This window comes from Somniosus microcephalus, chromosome 10, assembly GCF_052327205.1.
Source record: "Somniosus microcephalus isolate GS21.2 chromosome 10, FLI_Smic_1.0, whole genome shotgun sequence".
In the NCBI taxonomy this organism is placed as follows: domain Eukaryota; kingdom Metazoa; phylum Chordata; class Chondrichthyes; order Squaliformes; family Somniosidae; genus Somniosus; species Somniosus microcephalus.
The window spans coordinates 138504883-138526099 of record NC_140996.1 but is presented as its reverse complement, the minus strand read 5'-3'; positions in this window follow the sequence as shown (position 1 = coordinate 138526099).

Genomic DNA, 21217 nt, shown 5'->3' with positions numbered 1-21217 from the left:
AGGTCTTGAACCAACCCTGACTTATTCTCCACTCCTGTTGAACTGCAGCTTTTGATAGGCGTAGGACCATCTGTCCTAGATCAGAAGATTTGAATTCATACGCCACTGCTAGTGTACAGTGTGGCTTAGAGTCTTTTACCCTGAATAATTCCCATGCTGTTTGGGTCAACAAGATTGGTGACACTATTCCTTCTTGCCCAATTAAAATTCTTTGGATTTTAAGTGAATATTTCTGATGCAGAAAGGGCTTGTAATTAATTGCCACTTCTAGATCTTCTCCCGTTTTGTCATAATAGGCTATACAGTGCAATTTATCATGCCAATGTCCCAAATTAAACTGCTTCTGGTATTCTGATACTGATCTTGTGGCATACTGCAATGCTCCCACAGCCATCAGTAATTGTTTACTGAGGTTGTCATCATGATTAGTCCAACAATACAAAATAGGAGAATTGTGGACCTGCAATGGGTACATCCCACATCTGTCAGTTGGAACATATACCTTCAGTCCTTTTTTCATACATGATATCACTGCTTTCATTTTACACAACAAATCTCTTCCTAATAAGTTGATGGGAACGTCTTCAGATAATAAGAATGCATGCTGTTCATGAAAGTCTTTCATCTGTACATCCAATGGAGTGGGCCATACCATAGTCTGGGTTGTTCCTGAAAGTCCTACACACTTGACACTCTGATTGATACAAGGTGCTCCTACTGCATATTGTTTAGTCAAGACCGAATTAGTTGCTCCAGTGTCTACCAAAAAATGGAACTTGTGTTCCATTCATATTTAAATTTATAAATGGCTCTTCTTTAGAATTTAATGATACTGCAGGCAATTGTACCACAGCCTGTTGTTCCTGGGCAATGTCTGGGGTGGGCTCTAAGTAACGTCATGCTGAACAATTTGGATTTTGTCCAAACTCTTCGTTTGGGCCACTTTGATTTCCCCAGGGATTGCTAGTTGTCCAATTAGTCTGTGGACGAGTGTAAACCTGGGCTTGGGTATTTCTGTTTCCGGATAAATTTTGTGGACCCTGCCAACCTTGATTTGTTTAACTTTTTGTTGTTTATTCTGTTCCTGATTAATCTCATCCCTCTTTTTATTATGTTTACTAACTTCTATACTTCGTTCGCGTCGCCTCTCTGCTTCCTTTTTCCAATCTGAGAAGGCTGACCAATTTACTTTTTTTTTCCTTTTCTCTGCGGGTCTCTAGTTACGAGGCAATTCTCTAGACATGTTATTCTGTCTAAATTAAAGGTTCCGTCTATAGGGAATGGGTATTTGTCATTCTTGGTCCAATTAGACCATTTAGGTAAATCATTTGTGGATGATCGGCCACAATTTTGAAAAATATGGAAAGCTGGGGTTCCCCTTTCGGGGACCTTGCTTTGTGCAGCTCCCATCCTAGTTAGTTCTCAATTTCCACTAGCTGCACTTGTTCTGGGTCGCAAGTTTTACCCTCAACCCTCTTACGACCCCTACAGGATGACCAAAGTGCTGACAGCGATGAACAATAACATACAATAATAACAATCAAGAAAATACAAAGGAATAACTTGAAGGTCCAAACAGATACACAAAAGAACTCAGACATGAAATAACGTAGGCTTTCTACAAAAGCTAAATTACAATCCGACAGTTTTCTCGATCTGCGTGGTACGCTCTACAGATCGAGGCCTTATTTTACAAGCTTTTGACAACTAATGACTGAGTATCACGATCCTAAGTGCCTTTATGCCTCTCCGCCCACTTCAGGGTCCTGACCTTCACGTGGGGGATTTCCCCTCTTAACAACCGGTCTAAGGCTGCGCGTTTGAGACAGGCACTTCCTTGTCCTAGTCGATCAACTCAGTCACCAACAGTTTTCCTTTAAATCTTTACAAACTTTACATATGCATATAAGCGTTATTTTACAAAACAGTTGTGTTTTATTTCTGAGTCCTTATTCCATACTTATCCTTACTCTAACTGCCTATCTATCCTTCGGGATTACTAGGTAGTCCCTTCACAGATTACGTCACTGTGCACTCTCTGCCTATCCTTCGAGCTAGTCTCTTCACAGGCCCTCTGGTACCCATATTTCTTTCTTTCTGTGTCTATCCTTCAGGCTAATCCCTTCACAGTACACTCACATATATTCCGGAACTCAACCTGGTCGCGACCTTTCTGCTGTCTCCCTTTGTCCGACAGTTTTGAAACCTGAACCGGCAATCTCCTCCTTTTAATGTCAAGATAAAAGAAGCAAAAGGTTACATAAGTTAACTCAAGTTCCAAACACACATGAGTCTTAACAGATCGCAGTGCTCCTGTTGGAAGTGACAGACTACACCAACTATGTATCTAAAGAGAAATCCTTTTCTGTGAGAAAACCTCACTTATGGCCATTCAGGATTTGTCGTTAGCAAAGTATGGTGTCCTCGTCCGTGACTTACCGAAAGGCAGCAAGCGATCTCGGTGGGACCTCCAAGAAACTGTCGAAGTTTCGACTGTTCAATAAGACTCTGTGAAACAAAGTGATCGTCAAAGGCAGACTTTATTTAACTACTTGCTAGCAAGGGGAGCTTCACGTAGGCAATGGCTATCGTGACTTCTCCGAATACATGGACAAAAACACCTCTTTTTATACACAAAGATCAAAACCTTTTATCACATGGTATGGTATTGAGACACAACTAAATAACATTAAGGAAGAGATGAGTAAAAAATGTTTAAGGTCAACAAGAAGATGACTAAAGGGTCAGCAGAGCCTCGGTGTCTTAAGATAAGGTTAGCCCATAGATAATCAAAAGTCATGATGCAGGAATACCTTTAGATAAAGTTAATTAATTTTATACAATGGAGACGGTTTGTCTCTCACTTTGGTTCTGGACATTCATACGAATGTTTACAGTACATGTCCTTTGGTTTATCATGCTTTTGTTCTGTTAAGCTTATCTTGTTTATGGAACTGTCTACCTGCAAGCTACAAAGGAGTCACATCCTCTTCCTTAAACCGTTTCCTAATATGGGCCTGCCCGTTTCCCCTTATGTTATACTGTGTGAAGCCATTTTGGCCTGTTGAAACAGTTCCAGACTCCATTTTAATATAAGAGAGTATGTGTGCTTATTTTATACTAATATGTGTGGATATATATATCTATATGCTGATGCACTTCTACACCTCCAGAATTGTAGCCTGGGCCTGTTCATACTGTTCTTTCAACTTCTCACACTCTGCTTGCAAGGAGTCGCAGAGAAGAACTGGAATAAAATCCTGGCTCCCTGAAGATTCCTCTTCCTTTGGTTCGTTCTGTAAATATTCTAGTTCCTGAACAGCATCAGGGGAATGTGATTGGTATTTGGCCACGATGGCTCTATGGTCGCTCTCTGCTTGAGCTAGCTGTCTCTGTTGTCTTTCCAGGTTCTCCCATTCGGTGTCCCAGAACTTTTCCATATTTTTCATCTCTTGTACGAGACGGTCACTCAACTGTTCTAATTGTTGTCGTACTTTGACATAAGTTTGCGTCCGAGCTCGGTGTTCTTCCGTCGTGGATGAATCCTTTGCTTGAACAGGCTCAGAATTCTCTGTCAACCTGGAGTTCTGCTCTGCAGCTTTATTCTTCTTGGTACCATAAGTCCTTCTGCATGTCTTAGTTTTCTTCCCCATCGTCGGCAAGTCCCTTTTAGCCTTGTCTTCCATATTCGACTTGGTCTTATCATCATCCATTTCAGAATCTGAGCTAATAGCTTGCACCGAGTCCTCCCTCATTATGGCTTTTAGGTAATGCCATTCCATGTCTATTTTCTTAATCCACTCCCGTCCTAGAAGTGGTGGTCCTCCCTCAGGTAATACGTACAAGTTCATTCTTGGGTGTTCTTTACCCCTATCTCTCACCTTGACTCTTATTTTCCCCACGGGGTATACGTTATGCCCCGTGTATGTCTGTAATACGAACTTGGTATTTCTTAAAGGTATGTGAGAGAATAGCTGGTGGTAGTCCCTTCGGTTGATGACTGATAGAGCTGATCCAGTGTCCAGCTCCATTCTTACTTGGACTCCAGCTATTTTTAGTATGACCCAGATGGTCTGTAGATCCGTTTCTTTACCCACATTGTGGATTCTCAGACTACCCAGCTCCTGGTTGTTTGGGTCTGAGTCTGAATTCTGTTCGTCTGAACTCTTCTCAGCCACCTTGTGTACCTTGTTGTACTTTTCTTGTGGTGGCTTCCTTTGATTGTTGGTCTTTTTCCCGGACCGGCATACCTTCGCGATGTGACCCAGTTTGCCACATTTCCTACACTCTTGGTTCTTAAACCAGCATTGATTCTGGTCATGCGTTGTCTTCCCACAACGGTAGCATTTTGTTGTGCTTGAAGTAATTTGGTCCACCCCGAGTGCCGCCGCCTTTAGTTGCATTTCCGCCGTTCCTTTCGCTGCGGCTTTGTGCGATGCAGCTATAAGGACAGCCCTGTCCAGTGTGAGGTCGTTCTCTTCCAGTAGTCGCTTCTGCGTCCCTTCTTTGGACAATCCGCATACGAACTTGTCCCGCAGCGCTTCTGTCAGATTCCCTCCGAACTGGCAGTATTTCGCTAGCCTACGCAGTTCGACCAAGTACTCCGCATTGCTTTCGTCTTTCCTCTGCGTTCTTGCGTAGAATTTGAATCGTTCAGCCAACATCAACGGTGTGGGGTTCAAGTGGTCCTTCAGCACAGCCACAATCTCTTCGAAGGTCTGATCCGCTGGTTTATTTGGTGCTATTAGATGCTTCAAGAGCCCGTATGTTTTTGCCCCCATCGAGTTTAGCAATGTTATCGCCTTGTCGTCTTCCTCTATTTTGTTGGCTTCGCAATAGATCTCTATGCGTTCCACGTACGTGGCCCAGTCTTCTATTTCAGAATTAAAATCGTTAATATTCCCTCTCTTAGGCATCTTTCTTCCCTTGGGAGCAGCACCAGTATTTCTTTAAGTATTCTTATTTATTTGTTTATTTCTAAGATGGCGGTTGGTTTCCCGCTCTTTCCTTCTCTCCCCGCCCACTTCACCTGCGGTATGTCAGTTAAGATGGCGGTTTTCCCGCGAAAATGGCGGTTTCCCGCTCTTCCTTTCTCTCCCCGCCCACTTCAATGACGGTTTCCCGCTTCTGTCGTCTCCTCCGCCTAATGGCGGCTTCCCGCATTTCTTCCTGGTGGAAGGGGTACGCTTTCCCCCACAGCGGACAGGTTCAGCCGCTGGGCTGGCTCTCGCACAGCTCCCCTTACTCGGCTCTGTCTTTTCCTCCCGCCCGCACGGCTCTACCGGCGCTGGGTACACCCCGTTAACGGAGGACAGTTCAGCCGCTGGACTGGCTCTCGCGCAGCCTCTCTCTCCGTACCCGGCTCTGTCGCTCTCTCTCCCGCACGTTCGGTTCTACCGGCCCTGGGTGCCCCGTTGGTGAAGAACAGTTCAGCCGCTGGACTGGCTCTCGCACAGTCTCTCTCCCCTTGCTCGGCTCTGTCTCTCCCTCTCCCGCACGTTCGGTTCTACCGGCTCTGGGTACCCCGTTGGTGGAGGACAGCTCAGCCACTGGACTGGCTCTCGCGCAGTCTCTCTCCCCTTGCTCGGCTCTGTCTCTCTCTCCCACCCGCACGGTTCCTGTTCGCCTCCCAGCCCTCTCGCAGACCGGTGTTTCCCTCCCCGGCTGCGGCTGGGTTTCTCTTCCCGCGCCTACTCCCAGTCTCAGCGCTTCGTGGCTGCGATCGCTGCCCGGCTTTTCCCGCCGATCGAGGTCCGACTGTCTCACGATGCCGTTGGACCCGACTTTCTGACCGGCTCCGTTCCCCCCTCGACCGTGGTCGAGTGCACAGCCCTTATCCTCCGGATATTCTCTACACCTTCCCCTACTCACAGTCTCCGCGGCCGCCTTGTTTCCTGCTGATCGGCTCACTCCGCACCGTGGTAAAAGGGTAGTCAGTGCCTGTTGCTGATGAACTTTTGTTGCTAGTCTGCTTCCTTTCTGTTGCTGCAGCCTCGTGTTTTCTCCCAGCAGCACGCCGAGGGCGGTTGCCTCTCTTCGACGCTCTTCGCTGCTTTGGTAGTCTTGCCGCAGGGTACGATCAGACTCGTCGCCACTGTAAAGTCTGTGGGTTGTGCAGTTAATAAATACACAGACTTCAGAAGTAACAAACAAACAGGTCTTTACTATTCGAAGGTCAGGGCGAATCTGCCCCAGCAATCCGGCCACAACACTTATATACTGGTGTGGTCACTATCGGTATTATAGTATACAGAAGCCAATCAAATAGTGCCACACCTAAAGTAGTTCTCTTAAAGGTGAACGGTTACATTCAATAGTTCCCTTAAAGGTAGACGGGTACATACACTACAGCACCCTTACCCATTCCCTTTCTCTCTATGGTCTTATTCACTTAACTATTCAACTATGCAGCCCTCACACTCCCTATCACTCTGATGCTTTGCAAACAACTGACAACACACAGGGAGGGCCCTTGGTCTTGCCACCTCACTCCATCTTTGTCTCCTTCCAAGTATCGATGCTATGGAATCTCTACACTCACTCCTTCATTCTCACTTTGTTGCAGCATTGCGCAGATGTCACTCACTACCTCTCGCGAAAGTTGGAGCCACCTTTGGCACTGCTGCTCAGACATGTTGAGCAGCAGTGTCTGTAGACCCTGTTTGGGGGGTATCTCCTGCGCTGACGGGCTTCCAAGCGCTGGCCCCTTCTGGCCTGTGCAACTTCAGGTGGGTGAGCAGCAGCCTGGTGCTCCTGTTGCTGCTGCTGCTGTTGGTGCTGCTGTTGTTCCTGGTTCTGCTGGTGCCGCAGCTGGTGCTCGAGCTCAGCTAATGCCAAGAAGGGAAGAAAATAAATGGCTCCCATGCTTCTGGTATATGCCTCAGTGTAGGGTGGCGAGAGGGGTTTCCCAGGTGGTCACACTGGAGATGGGTGTCAGGCTCCAAACTTCCACGGCTATAGTTATGCCTTCTAAAAGTTCCCCCAGACCTGAGACTACAAAGTCCTGCCACCTGCAAATGATGGCTGATCAAATTTCTTAATGGTTGACCTGCAGCTGATAGTCAGCAATCCAATAGTGCTCCCGCCAGGTTTCACCATAGTGTTTCCCACCAGGCATGTTTATAAGAACATAAAAACATAAGAAATAGGAGCAGGAGTAGGCCAATCGGCCCCTCGAGCCTGCTCCACCATTCAATAAGATCATGGCTGATCTGATCCTAACCTCAAATCTACTATCACTCCCCATCCCACCCGAACCCATGTGATCTCCCGGGAGAGGCAAAAAACCAGATAAAAAAAAACAATGGCCAATTTGGGAGAAAAAATCTGGGAAATTCCTCTCCGACCCATCTAGATGATCGAAACTCGTCCAGGAGATCACTCTGTCCCTATATTTTCTACAGTACATACCTTCTATAAAGGCGATCTCCACCCCAGCCAGGAACAGGAATAAAACCATCTCCTGAAATCTAACAGAATTAGAACACAAGAAGTAGGGGCAGAACCAGGCTACACGGCCCCTGGGCCCGCTCCACTACCCACAGGGCCATGACCATTCCGAACCTAGACTCATGTCCAATTTCCTGCCCGCTCCCCGTAACCTTTAATTCCCTTTACTTCTAGGAAACTATCTATTTCTGTTTTAAATTTATTTAATGATGTAGCTTCCACAGCTTTCTGGGGCAGCAAATTCCACAAACCTACCACCCTCTGAGTGAAGAAGTTTCTCCTCATCTCAGTTTTGAAGGAGCAGCCCCTTATTCTAAGATTATGCCCCCTAGTTCTAGTTTCACCCATCATTGGGAACATCCTCACCGCATCCACCCGATCAAGCCCCTTCACAATCTTATATGTTTCAATAAGATTGCCTCTCATTCTTCTGAACTCCAATGAGTAGAGTCCCAATCTACTCAACCTCTCATCATATGTCCACCCCCTCATCCCCGGAATTAACCGAGTGAACCTTCTTTGTACTGATTCGAGCGCAAGTATGTCGGCCTAGAAATTCAGCTGTTTGCGCCAGCCGTTAGCGCCAGATTTCCGGCGCTATCCACTTAGCGCCCGGGCACCGCCGGATCTGCGCCTACGCCGAAATTCAGCTGGGCTTTAGCACCGGCGCAAAGTGTTAGCGCCCGCTCAGCTGCGCGCGCATCTTATGACGTCATTCCGTCGTGCAACGCCGTTTGTGCGCCCCAAACCGGAAATTCAGTGGCGCCCGGCCGATGTGGGCGTGGCGCTGCTAAGAACTGTGAAATGGAACTCAACAGAGGCCCTGTGGGATTTGGGGAACGCTAATTAAAGGGCACATCCACTCACCCATAAAAGCCAGCCATTTCGCTGCAATGACTTGACTGGTTTGGATTTCTGCACAGAGAGCAAGGCACAGAGATTATTGATTTCGGACACCATAGGAGAGGTATTTTTGGCTTCTAGCCAGTGCTTTGACATTTGCATCCTTGTGATTTTGCTGTTTGGAACTTTGTAATGGGGGCTGCATGGGGGGCCAACCCTCAGTTGCTACATTTTGTGCGAAGGGCTCGCAGACGCTTTGAGAGAGGGCCAGGCATGCCTAGACGCAGAGGGGCCATTAGGCGTCGCCAACGTAGGCCTTACCCAGTCAGGCAATACCGGGAGCAGGTCTCATATCTCACCATGACTGCGGCGCATTGTGTTAAGAGGCTGCGCTTCAGAAGGGAGGTGGTTGGAGAGATCTGCCAGCTGCTTCATGCAGATTTGCAGCCACAGCTCATGTCCAGGGCGTCTCTCTCGGTGGAAGTGAAGGTCACGGTGGCTCTCAGCTTTTATGCAAGCGGCTCCTTCCAAGCCGCTGCTGGGGACATTGCGAACATCTCCCAGTTCGCCACGCATCGCTGCATCCGACAGGTCACCGAAGCACTTTTCGCGAGGAGGCACCAATTCATCTCCTTCCCCATGACCCAACACAAGCAGGAGCAGCGTGCAGTCGGATTTGCCAGGATCGCGGGCTTCCCCATGGTGCAGGGCGCCATTGACTGCACGCATGTGGCTATGCGGGCACCTATCCACAATGCCGAGCAATACCGCAACCGGAAGGGCTACCATTCCCTAAATGTGCAGCTGGTGTGTGACCACAGGCAGCGCATCCTAGCTGTCAATGCCCGCTTCCCAGGAAGCAGCCACGATGCCTTTATCCTGCGCCAGACTACTGTGGCTGACATGTTCCAGGCACAGCCTCCACCAAGGGGATGGCTTATCGGGGACAAGGGCTACCCTTTGTGCAGATGGCTCATGACCCCGCTCCGCGCGCCCAGGACCCCAGCGGAGCTGGCATACAACGAAAGCCATCAAGCCACAAGGAACCTAATAGAGCAAACGATAGGCGTCCTCAAGCAACGGTTCCGTTGCCTGGATCGTTCGGGCGGGTCTCTTCAGTATTCGCCGGATAGAGTCTCCCAGTTCGTCGTGGTGTGCTGCATGCTCCACAACCTGGCTATCCGCAGGACTCAGGCACTGCCACCTGACATTGCCCCACCACCTCAGGAGGACGAGCAGGAGGACCCTGAGGAGGAGGAGCAACAGGCCAGGAGGGAGCGACAAGGTCCAAGGGCCGTCCGCCGGGGGCTTATTGCTCGACACTTCTAGGCCCCCTGTCAGGGAATGGCCTGGGCCACTGAACGCAGCCGCTCCGCAAGCCCTCAGCCGGTTAACCCAACAACCACTTGAAACATGACACCTGCACATGGTGAATAAATAAACACCTTTATTTCAAAAACTCAGGGCCCTTCCCACATGGAAGAGCAAAACAGAGAAGACCCCCAAAAAACAGTCACAAACTTCTGTCACTCCCAAAACCTGGGGAGGACTAACAAAACATCACCATCCAAATGGCCTTCCTCACTGGCCTAACAAAAACAAGCCCCCCCCACAACACAAACACCCCCATAAAACCAAACCACATAATGCCCCCCAGAACAGAAGCCCCCGCATCACCCAAACCCTCGCTCAACACACTCTATTCGGTGTGGCGAGAGGGCGAGTCTGTCGACAGCCGTCTTTTGCCCCGGCCCGTCCTGCTGCTGTGCCTCAAGCTGGGCCGTGAGGCTGTGGCGAGGCTGGGGGAAGGATCTTCAGGGCGACAAGGCGTCTCGCCAGATGCCCTTGGGGGTCGGCCTACACGAGGGCGGGCCCGGGAGGGGCCGGCCGGTGGCTGCTGCAGCTGTGGGTGGCCCTCTTCACTGCCTGCAGCAGCTCCTTGCACCCTGGCTGGGGGAGTGGCAGGCTCGCCTGCACCAATGGGGACAAGGTGGGTGATGCCAGGCGCGCGCTGGTCGCCAGACACACGTGCACTCGGGCGGCCTGGCCGGGGAGCAAGCGCGCCAAACTGTTGGTCGCCAGACCGGTGTGCGGCAGCAGGGCGGCGGCTGGCCTGGCGACGCCTCCGCGCCAGTGCGAGGGTGGCAGAAGTCAGTGCCCCAACTGCGCTGGCATGTGCCCGCATCTGCAGTGCCATTGTCTGCACAGCACCTCTCAGCTGGCGACTGGCGTGCTGCGCTGCCTCGAGTTGTTGCACCCCCCTCTCATGCGCTGCCACAAGGAGCTCCACCCCCCTGGCGTGCGCTGCTGCAAATTGCTCTGGGCCCCTGGCCTGGGATTGGCCGAAAGCCACCACACTTTGTGCGAGGCTTTCGATGGCGTGAGGCATCTGTGCCACCACCTCCATGATTTCGACGTGCCGCCGCTCCGACGCCGCCGACATCTCGTCCAGGAGGCGCACCTCCTGGGCGACTTCCGAGTCCGGACTGGAGGGCGCCTCCACCCTCTGGCCAGAAGGCTGGCGTGCCGCCGGAGCCTTGCCGCGTGTGGCCATGCCACTGGGACCAGGTTCTGCCCTCCCCTCCACCGCCTCCCCCCTCTGGGCAGAAGGCTGGTGTGCCGCCGGAGCCTTGCCGCGTGCGTCCATGCCACTGGGACCAGGTTCGGGGCTCCCCTCCCCCGCCTCCCCCTGGCTCTCCGGCACGCCAGACGTCTCGCCTTCATTGCCATCTCCTGGAGCGGAGGAGGGTTCCCCCGAGGTGGCGCCTTCCTGCTGCTCCTCGACGTCCTCCTCCTCCGAGGGCCTGGCTGTCTGGGCTTCAGGGAGCACCTCCTCCTCACCAGCTGAAAGCAGGAAGGCACAAATGTAGCTTTAGAGTGAGGACAGGCCGACAGCGAGGGAGGCCGCACTGGTGCATTATGCGCATTTTTCGGCCAGTGGGGAAGGATGTAGATCTGATGCACGAGGGCAAGGAGAGAGGTGCACCCGGTCCTGTCCTTACCAGTGGGTTCCAGTATAGGGTCGGCGTCGCCGAGCGCCACAGGCCCAATCACCGGGTGACGCAGCAGTCGGGCCACCCTCTCTTCCAGAACCGTTAGCTCCTGGTAATCGCGAGGGCCTCCACCAGTGACACGCAGGCTCCTGGCGTTCCTCGCCAGCTTGGCCTGCAAGAGAAAGGAGGGCGTCTAAGTACAGTGTGGTGCCCCGTTGTTGTGTGTGAGGCCTCCCATGGTGGAATAGCTTGCACAGTGTGGTGCCCCGTTGCTGTGTGTGAGGCCTCCCATGGTGGAATAGCTTGCACAGTGTGGTGCCCTGTTGCTGTGTGTGAGGCCTCCCATGGTGGAATAGCTTGCACAGTGTGGTGCCCTGTTGCTGTGTGTGAGGCCTCCCATGGTGGAATAGCTTGCACAGTGTGGTGCCCTGTTGCTGTGTGTGAGGCCTCCCATGGTGGAATAGCTTGCACAGTGTGGTGCCCTGTTGCTGTGTGTGAGGCCTCCCATGGTGGAATAGCTTGCACAGTGTGGTGCCCTGTTGCTGTGTGTGAGGCCTCCCATGGTGGAATAGCTTGCACAGTGTGATAAGTGCAGAAAGAGCTATTGATTAACATGCAAGTGCCATTGCAGCGGCAGCAGGGCTGGGCATTAGACCTTGGATGTCCCTTTGGCCCTAATGGGAGGTGCACATGCAAGGATGAGGGGGACACTGGAAAGGGTACTCACCTTGACCAGCCGACATAGGTCATTGTATTTCTTGCAGCACTGGTCCGCACTCCTGGGAACATCGGAGTTGGAGGAGACCCTCCGGGCAATTTTGGTCCACGCCTCCCTGAACTGGCTCCTGGGAGCCTTCCTGCCACTAGCCGGGCACACGACCCGTCTTCTCTTGCGTACCCCATGAAGGAGCACACCCAGCGCATGCTCAGAGAACCGCTGGGCTCTTTCACGGGCCCTCTCCATGACCTCCAGGCGTTGATTTGGTACACAACCAGTCCTGAGGCCTAGTTGCAGGGCTACAGCATGCAGGGCGTGGCTGCAGTCAAAGTTGACCCTTCCCCCTTTAAGAGCTGGCCGGCGTCAGGGTGTCTGCTGACACTCACCACATGATCGCACCTGCGCTGCGCCCGGAATCGGCGTTATCAGGCTGCATCGCCGGATTAGCGCCTGAACACAGGGTTCCAACGCCTTTTGCAGCGCTCGGCCAAAAAGTTGGCCAAATCTACTGAATTTCGGCGAGCTCGCCTGCACTTTCCGGCGGCCGCTAAATTTGCCGAGCGCCCGACTTTAGCGCCGCAATAGCGTCCGAACTGAATTTCTAGGCCGTCTTTTCTTAAGTATGGACACCAAAACTGTATGCAGTATTCCAGGTGCGGTCTCACCAATACCTTGTACAACTGCAGCAATACCTCCCTGTTTTTATATTCTATCCCCTTAGCAATAAAATCCAACATTCCATTGGCCTTCTTGATCACTTGCTGCACCTGCATACTAACTTTTTGAGTTTCGTGCACCAGGACCCCCAGATCCCTTTGTACTACAGTACTTTCCAGTTTCTTGCCATTAAGATAATAACTTGCTCTATAATTTTTCCTGCCAAAGTGCATAACCTCACACTTTCCAGTATTGTATTCCATCTGCCAAATCTCTGCCCAATTACTTAGCCTGTCTATGTCCCTTTGCAGGTTTTTTATGTCCTCCTCACTCACTACTTTCCCTCCCATCTTTGTATCATCTGCAAACTTTAATATGTTACACTCGGTCACCTCCTCCAAATCGTTAATATAGATTGTAAAGAGCTGGGGACCCAGCACTGACCCCTGCGGAACACCACTAGTTACTGATTGCCAGTCTGAGAATGAACCATTTATCGCAACTCTCTGCTTTCTGTTAGAGAGCCAATCCTCCACCCACGCCAGAATATTACCCCCAATCCCATGATTTTTTATCTTGAGCAATAATCTTTTGTGTGGCACCTTGTCAAATGCCTTTTGGAAGTCTAAATACACTACGTCCATTGGTTCCCCTTTATCCACCCTGTATGTTACTTCCTCAAAGAACTCAAGCAAATTTGTCAAACGTGACTTCCCCTTCATGAAACCATGCTGAGTTTGTCCTATTGAATTATGTTTATCCAAATGTCCCGTTACTGGCTCCTTAATAATGGACTCTAAAATTTTACCAACCACAGATGTTAGGCTAACAGGTCTATAGTTTCCAGCCTTCTGCCTACTACCCTTTTTAAATAAGGGTGTTACATTAGCAGTTTTCCAATCTGCCGGGACCTTTGCTGAGTCCAGGGAGTTTTGGAAAATTATTACCAATGCATCCACAATCCCTACCGCCACTTCCCTCAAGACCCTAGGATGTAAGCCATCAGGTCCAGGGGATTTATCCACCTTGAGTCCCATTATTTTATCAAGTACCACTTCCTTAGTGATTTTAATCGTATTTAGCTCCTCCCCCCCTAGAGCCCCCTGTTTGTCCAGTGTTGGGATATTCTTAGTATCCTCTACCATAAAGACTGATACAAAATATTTGTTCAGCGTTTTTGCCATCTCCATGTTTCCCACCATTAATTTCCCGGTCTCATCCTCTAAGGGACCAACATTTACTCTAGCCACCCTTTTTCTTTTTATATAACTATAGAAACTTTTGCTATCTGTTTTTATATTTTTTGCTAATTTACTTTCATAATCTATATTCCCTTTCTTAATCAATCTTTTAGTTATTTTTTGCTGTCTTTTAAAGACTTCACAATCTTCTATCCTCCCACTAGATTTGGCTACCTTATATGCCCTTGTTTTTAGTCGGATACTATCCTTAATTACTTTACTTAGCCACGGATGGCTATTTTTTCTTTTACACCCTTTTTTCCTCAGTGGAATATATTTTTCTTGGAAGTTGTAAAATAACTCCTTTAATGTACACCACTGATCATGTACCGTCTTACCCTTTAATCTATTTTCCCAATCCACTCTAATCAATTCAGCTCTCATACCTTCATAGTCTCCTTTATTCAAGCTCAGCACACTTGTTTGAGATCCAATCTTCTCACCCTCTAATTGAATATGGAATTCAACCATGTTATGGTCACTCATTCCAAGGGGATCCTTTACTAGGACATTTTTAATTAATCCTGTCTCATTACACAGGACCAAATCTAAGGTTGCTTGCCCCCTGGTCGGTTTAGTTACATACTGTTCAAGAAACCCATCCCTAATACACTCAATTAACTCATCCTCTGCCCTGCCCAATTTGATTTGTCCAGTTAATATGATAGTTAAAATCCCCCATAATTATATCTGTTCCCTTATTACAAGCCTCAACTATTTCCTGATTAATACTCCGTCCAACAGAGTTGCAACTGTTCAGAGGCCTATAGACTATGCCCACTAGTGTTTTTTCCCCTTATTATTCCTTATCTCCACCCAAACTGTTTCACTATCCTGCTCCTTTGACCCAATATCATTTCTCTGTATTATAGTGATTCCTTCCTTTATTAACATAGCCACCCCACCTCTCCTTCCTTCCTGCCTGTCCTTCCTGATTGTTAAATAACCTGGTATGTTTAATTCCCAGTCATGGTCACCCTGCAGCCATGTTTCTGCAATGGCCACAAGATCATACCCATATGTAGTTATTTGTGCCGTTAACTCATCCATTTTGTTACGAATGCTACGTGCATTCAGATAAAGAACTTTCAAATATGTTTTGTGACATTTAGTTCCTATTTTTTCCCTTTTTACTACTTTACCTTTTACTCCATACCTTCCGTCCCTTCCTGACATGTTCTGTTTTTTAATTCCCCCACTGCTACCAAATCTATGACCTTCTCCGTTGTCATTTTTATTATTTGCTCTCTAGAAACCTCCCCCCCACTAATTAGTTTAAAGCCCTCTCTACGGCCCTAGTTATATGATTCGCCAGGACTCTAGTCCCAGCACTGGCCAAGTGAAGTCCGTCCCAACGGAACAGTTCCCTCCTGTCCCAGTACTGGTGCCAGTGTCCCAAGAAGCAAAACCCATTTCTCCCACACCAGTCTTTGAGCCACGCATTTAACTCTTTAATTTTATTTATCCTAGCCAAATTCGCTCGTGGCTCAGGTAATAATCCAGAGATTATTACCCTTGAGGTTCTGTTTTTTAATTTGACCCCTAGCTGCTCATACTCCTTTAACAGAACCTTCTTCCTTGTCCTATCTACGTCGTTTGTACCAACATGGACCACGACAACTGGATCCTCCCCACTCCAAGTTTCTTTCCAGCCCAGAAGAGATGTCCTTAACCCTGGCACCGGGCAGGCAACACAGCCTTCGGGACTCCCGCTCTTGACTGCAGAGAACCCTATCTATCCCCCTAATGATACTATCCCCTACCACTACAAAATTTCTTTTTACTTCCTCCACTTGAATGGCCCCCTGTTCCACGGTGCTGTGGCCAGGTTGCTCATCCTCCCTGCAGTCCCCGCTCCCGCCCTCACAGGGAGTAAAAACCTCGAACCTGCTTGTCAAGAGCAAGGGCTGCATCTCCTTCAACACTACCTCCTGGATCCCCGTACCTACCTCATTCGTAGTCACACTGTCCTGTCCCTGACCACGGACTACATCTGCATTAATTAATCTCATAGGTGTGACTACCTCCTGAAACATAAAGTCCAGGAACTTCTCCCCCTCCCTGATGCGTCGCAGTGTCTGAAGCTCGGTCTCAAGCTCTTTAACACGGAGCCTGAGTTCCTCTAGCAGGAAACACTTATCGCAAATGTAATCACCGTGAGCCTCAATGGGGTCCACCAGCTCCCATATTTCGCAACAGTAACACATCACCTGTTCACCCATATCTATGTAATTAATTAAATTTCTTATTATTAGTTATGAAGGCCCTCTGCCCTGATATAGATGATAATATTACACCACTATTTAATAGGACTTACCAACTTAAAGGTGCAGCAGAGAAGGAAAAGGACCTACCAACCAGCTGATTACCAACCTCCCTTTTGAATGCTGTCTGTGGGGCCTGTCTGGTTGAATTGTCTCGCTGCTCCGCTTCCGCAGTGCTGGATTAGCCTGAGAGTGGGAAGCAAAACAGAGCAAAAACACCCCCTCACCTCCCATTTGCCCGAACTCTGCCACTTACCAAACTCTGCTTACACTCAATTCACCGCACTCAGAGCTGCCGCACTAAGCCCACCCCTTTTTATACCCGGATTCTACTTCCGGTTTAAACTCCCCAACAGCTTAATTTACTCTAAAAAATTTAACTTACATCAAATAATTAACTTTTTCACTCACTAAAATTCAGTAAATACACTTAAATGACTTTTTCTGCCACTTACCAAACTCTGCTTACACTCAATGCATGTGGGAAAAGGGTTAAATTCACAAGGGCCTTTCAAAATAGGATTATAGAGGCTATTTAGTGCTTGTTAAGGGCCTTAACAACCTATCCTGCCTGTTGGAGGCGGGACGGAGTCGGGACCATTAGACGCGACTGAGTTAAAGTTGCTCGGAGTCGGGAACCAGGCGGGGGGGTCCCGACCGCCAGTTTTCGCAATTTCAACCCCCCGCACGCCTCCAATCACGCCTCCACGGCCCAATGAAAATCCTGGCCCACCTGTCCCTCTCTCCAGCAGCAGCTAGTGCTGCTCTGCCTGGCCTCATGTCCTCCTCCCATTCCTTGTCCAGTTCAAGGGGGACCCCAGCAAGATGCCCATAACCAAGCACTCCCTTTCTCCTGGTGACTCCTATAAGGTATCCAATAAGGTGGAGAAGCACAGCACTCACTCTTTTTAGGTGAAGTCCTCAAAGAATTTCCGGAATAAATGTTGATACAGTGTTGATGAAGTCTTGACAAAGTGTCCCAGAACGTCTCCTGATGTGTTTCAAAAGTCCTCTTCAAACTTTCAGCAGCAAGTGAACAGTAAAATGTGATATATCTTTAAGTAGCGCTCGAAATCCTCTGCAACGACTTGTTTACTCCTGTTCAGCTGGTCGCTGTTAGGAGAGGGCATTAGTTGAAGCTCTAGCCACCAAAATGCCATGCAGCCTCCTTAATGAGGGCTAGCAGGCATTTTAAGTAGCAATCAGCTGTTTAACGAGCCTCCTGACAGCTGTTCCTAGCGCTGGCTTCAACTCCTTTACCAAGATGCCGTCTTGCACTAAACGCGGGCTAAACCGGCATTTCAGCTTAAGACCTCATCTTGGCCACCTCGTTACCACTTTAGTGCCTAATGTATTCAGCGCAATTCACCCCCAATGTCACTGTCTTTCATTTCTGGAACACCAGGGTTAAATCTAGCCAGCATAAAGCAGGTGAAGGTCTCCTTTCAGTGACAGCTATTGAAGCCATAATCTAATTGAATTTAAGCAATTCTTGTCAAGGCTCCTCTGTGAATAAAGGACATATCTCTTTCACTTTCATTTATTCCCTCCTGAGTTCTGATTTTAGCAGAAGTAAGCAATCACTTTCCTCTTCCCAGTGCTGAATGGTAGCTGTTCAAGTAAACTTCGGATTCTATAACGCAATGTGAAAATTCTATTCTTTTATAAGTGAAAGAAATATGGCATTATCATGTAGGGTTCCAATTAAACTTATCTAGTGGTGCAGCCGATCAATTTAATCACATTTTTGACACATTGTGAAAACAAGCCAGTTCTTCTCACTGCAGCTTTTCAGTAATGCATGAACTTAGCATTAAAGCTGGCAATGGCTTCTTTTGATAGGTCAATGCGGTCAGAGTTATACTTTTGGTTCTGAGGTCAAATGAGGCGTGGACAGAGTCGGTCATTATTATATACCATACGGATTAGGGATTACATCATGTTCTCAAAGAAAAGGAAGTAGAATAACTTGTTGTTCTTCGACATCATCATCCTTTATATCTTAATGTATTAAAGAACAGCCCTTTGCTCCTATGTAATTGTCCAGTTGAGTGAAAATGTTGATTAAGTAAGAGGAATTGCTAGTTACTTACACAGGGTTTTAAAAACTGAATTGTCAGCCTGGTTATGTCCTCATTTCTCTGCACAACCTCTGCCCATTTTTACCTCAACATTTTACAAATTACAAATGCCCTCCGGCCTTAACCATATGGACACTTCAGCTGCCCATCTCAGGGATCTACCGAAGTTGGCAGTAGCCAGAGCGCCAGCATAAAAGGGACATTAAGTGACCCAATGCCATTTCTGCAGACACCTCTTCTGGCTCCTAGTTGGGGTCCCCTTTTGCCACTGATTGAGACTGGCTCCTTTTATCACCATGATGCATATCACTGTCACTTTTCAAGGTAAGGTTGTAAAAGGTACAGCAGACTATTATAATCTGAGATATCTTGCAGGGTGTAAAGTAAGACTCCAGCCTAAAAATTGGAGAAGGCCGGAAACCTGCCGATGCCACTGCGGGCCAAAGCACCGATATTTTGGTGCTGCCTGCTAATTTAAATTAGCGCAGCGCAAAACCTGTAGTTCAAGATTGGTTTGCCAGCAGTACTCTCAGCAGGAGGCCCAATGCAGTATGGCCGTAGCAGCTCTGGAGCAAGAGCAGCGTTGTCTTAAAGCTGGGCAGTCATTTTAGAAAGCAATGTCGGTCCCTTAATGGAGAACTGCCTTCTAAAATGAAAAAAATAAAAATCATTTAAAAATAGGCAGCCTTTAGCCCTTAGAGCTCAGCTGCCTTTTGAAAAAAAATAAACATCAAAAATAGTTCCCAAATGGCAGTCTTCAGCTCTTAAAGCTGAACTGCCTTCCGGACATAAAACAAATGGTAAAAGTGCTTCATCATAACACAAATGGCTCAACAAGCCAAGGAAGGGGCATCCAGGGTCTCGCATGAAGCACTCAAGCTTTCTGCAGGGGGTCGATACTGCAAGAGAGGTCCTCTAACCACAGGGGCCAGGAGGCCCTCCAGAAAGAATGATGTGGAACCAGATCACTGAGGCCGTCCCTGCCAACAGTGATGCCCCCATGATCTGGCTCCAGTGCCCAAAGAAGCTCATGACCTCAGACCAGTGGTCAAGGTCAGTGAATGTATCTTCAAAAGTCGTCTTCCACCAACTGCACCATTAGCTTCACACACTGCTCATTGCACGAAACCACCGCCCCCCCCCGCCCCATCACTCACCTACCAACAATCTGTACCAAACACCAGGCACATCTCACATTCCAAGCTTCACCTCGCCCTCTTGAAGTAGATGGTGCTGGCCATTCTTGGCAGGGGCAGAGCTGGGCCCTTGGCCAGCGACGGGGCAGAAAGGATACAGATTCTGGTATCCTAATATGTTATTCTCCTTCTCATATCCCACTTCCCACTCAACCCACAATATCTTCTGACTTACAACCTGCACATGGAGGAAGAAGAAGAAGAAGAAGAAGGAGAAGGAGAAGAAGAAGGAGAAAGAAGACACTCTCAGCCACCAGCTCCTCGAAGGCATCCTGCAAGGCCATCTGCAGTGTCCCCCACTGAAAGTCAGCAGCCTTCCACCAGCCATGCTGCAGCCACTGGGGTAGCACTGTGTGACATCAGTAGGATAGGCAAAGGCACACTCATGACAGTCACTAAGGGAATGCACAAGGGTGATGAGTTGATTTCTTGATGTCATATTGGCTGGTTAGATGTAAAAAGTTGGATTGGAAAATTTGCTTTGTGGTGGCTATTATTTCAGCATCATGGCCAAGAGGTTGCTGTGATGGTCAGTAACAGAGGGAAGGTAAGGTGCACTGCTTCTTAGAGCAACAAAGTCCATTCATTCTTAGCCTGTGCCCCCTTTCATAAATCTTCCCAATCAAATGAAATGGCGCAGATTAATTCTTTTGAGTACTGAATGTCTTTTGGAACTTGCACGTTTGTTAACTGCCAAAATTATTTTTCTCTATTTCCAAAGCAGCTGTTCATCATCATAGGAAACATTAGGTATTGCTAACCTAGGAAACATTAGGTATTGCTAACCTAGGAAACATTAGGTATTGCTAACCTAGGAAACATTAGGTATTGCTAACCTAGGAAACATTAGGTATTGCTAACCTAGGAAACATTAGGTATTGCTAACCTAGGAAACATTAGGTATTGCTAACCTAGGAAACATTAGGTATTGCTAACCTAGGAAACATTAGGTATTGCTAACCTAGGAAACATTAGGTATTGCTAACCTAGGAAACATTAGGTATTGCTAACCTAGGAAACATTAGGTATTGCTAACCTAGGAAACATTAGGTATTGCTAACTCCATAAGAACTTTTTTTTGAATGGCACAAAATTTTCAAAGCCTGATCAAGTAGAGATTTAAACTTGACACTTTACAGAGGTCTGTATAGATATAAGAAAATTGGGTCATGTTCAAATTTGATTGGATACAGCTTCTAATAGGTAGCTAAACTGGTGATTTTAAACACTGCATGGGAAATGATTTTGCCAGTTACATGTAGAGGAATATTCAGATGGTGAAAATTGGCCAAAAGTAGTTTCTGCCAAAACTTTCCACCTGACAGAGTTGTGAATAAATTACATAGAATTACATAGAAATTACAGCAAAATTCACCAGCCACTTTTCTCAGCTCTACTCCAGAGAGACAGCCCTGCCCAAGAGGGAATAAACAGGCCATTTGACCCAACTGGTCTATGACAGTTTTTATGCTCCACCCGAGCCTCCTCCCTCCCTACTTCATCTAATCCTACCGGCATATCCTTCTAGTTAATGAGTTAAACAATTGTTTGCATATTCACGAGCAAATCTTTGGAACTGTTTTGTTCCGGATACAGATAAAGCAAACAAACGAATTACATTTGCATTTTCCTTGCATTGTGCTTTAATTTGTTCTTATGTTCCTTTATTTTTTAATAAAATGATAAAGTGGCACATCTGTAGCTTTGCAAAATATTTTGAAGTATTTAGCCTGAGAAAGAGTAACTGATCTGTCAAGCTGAGTGCACAAGGAGAG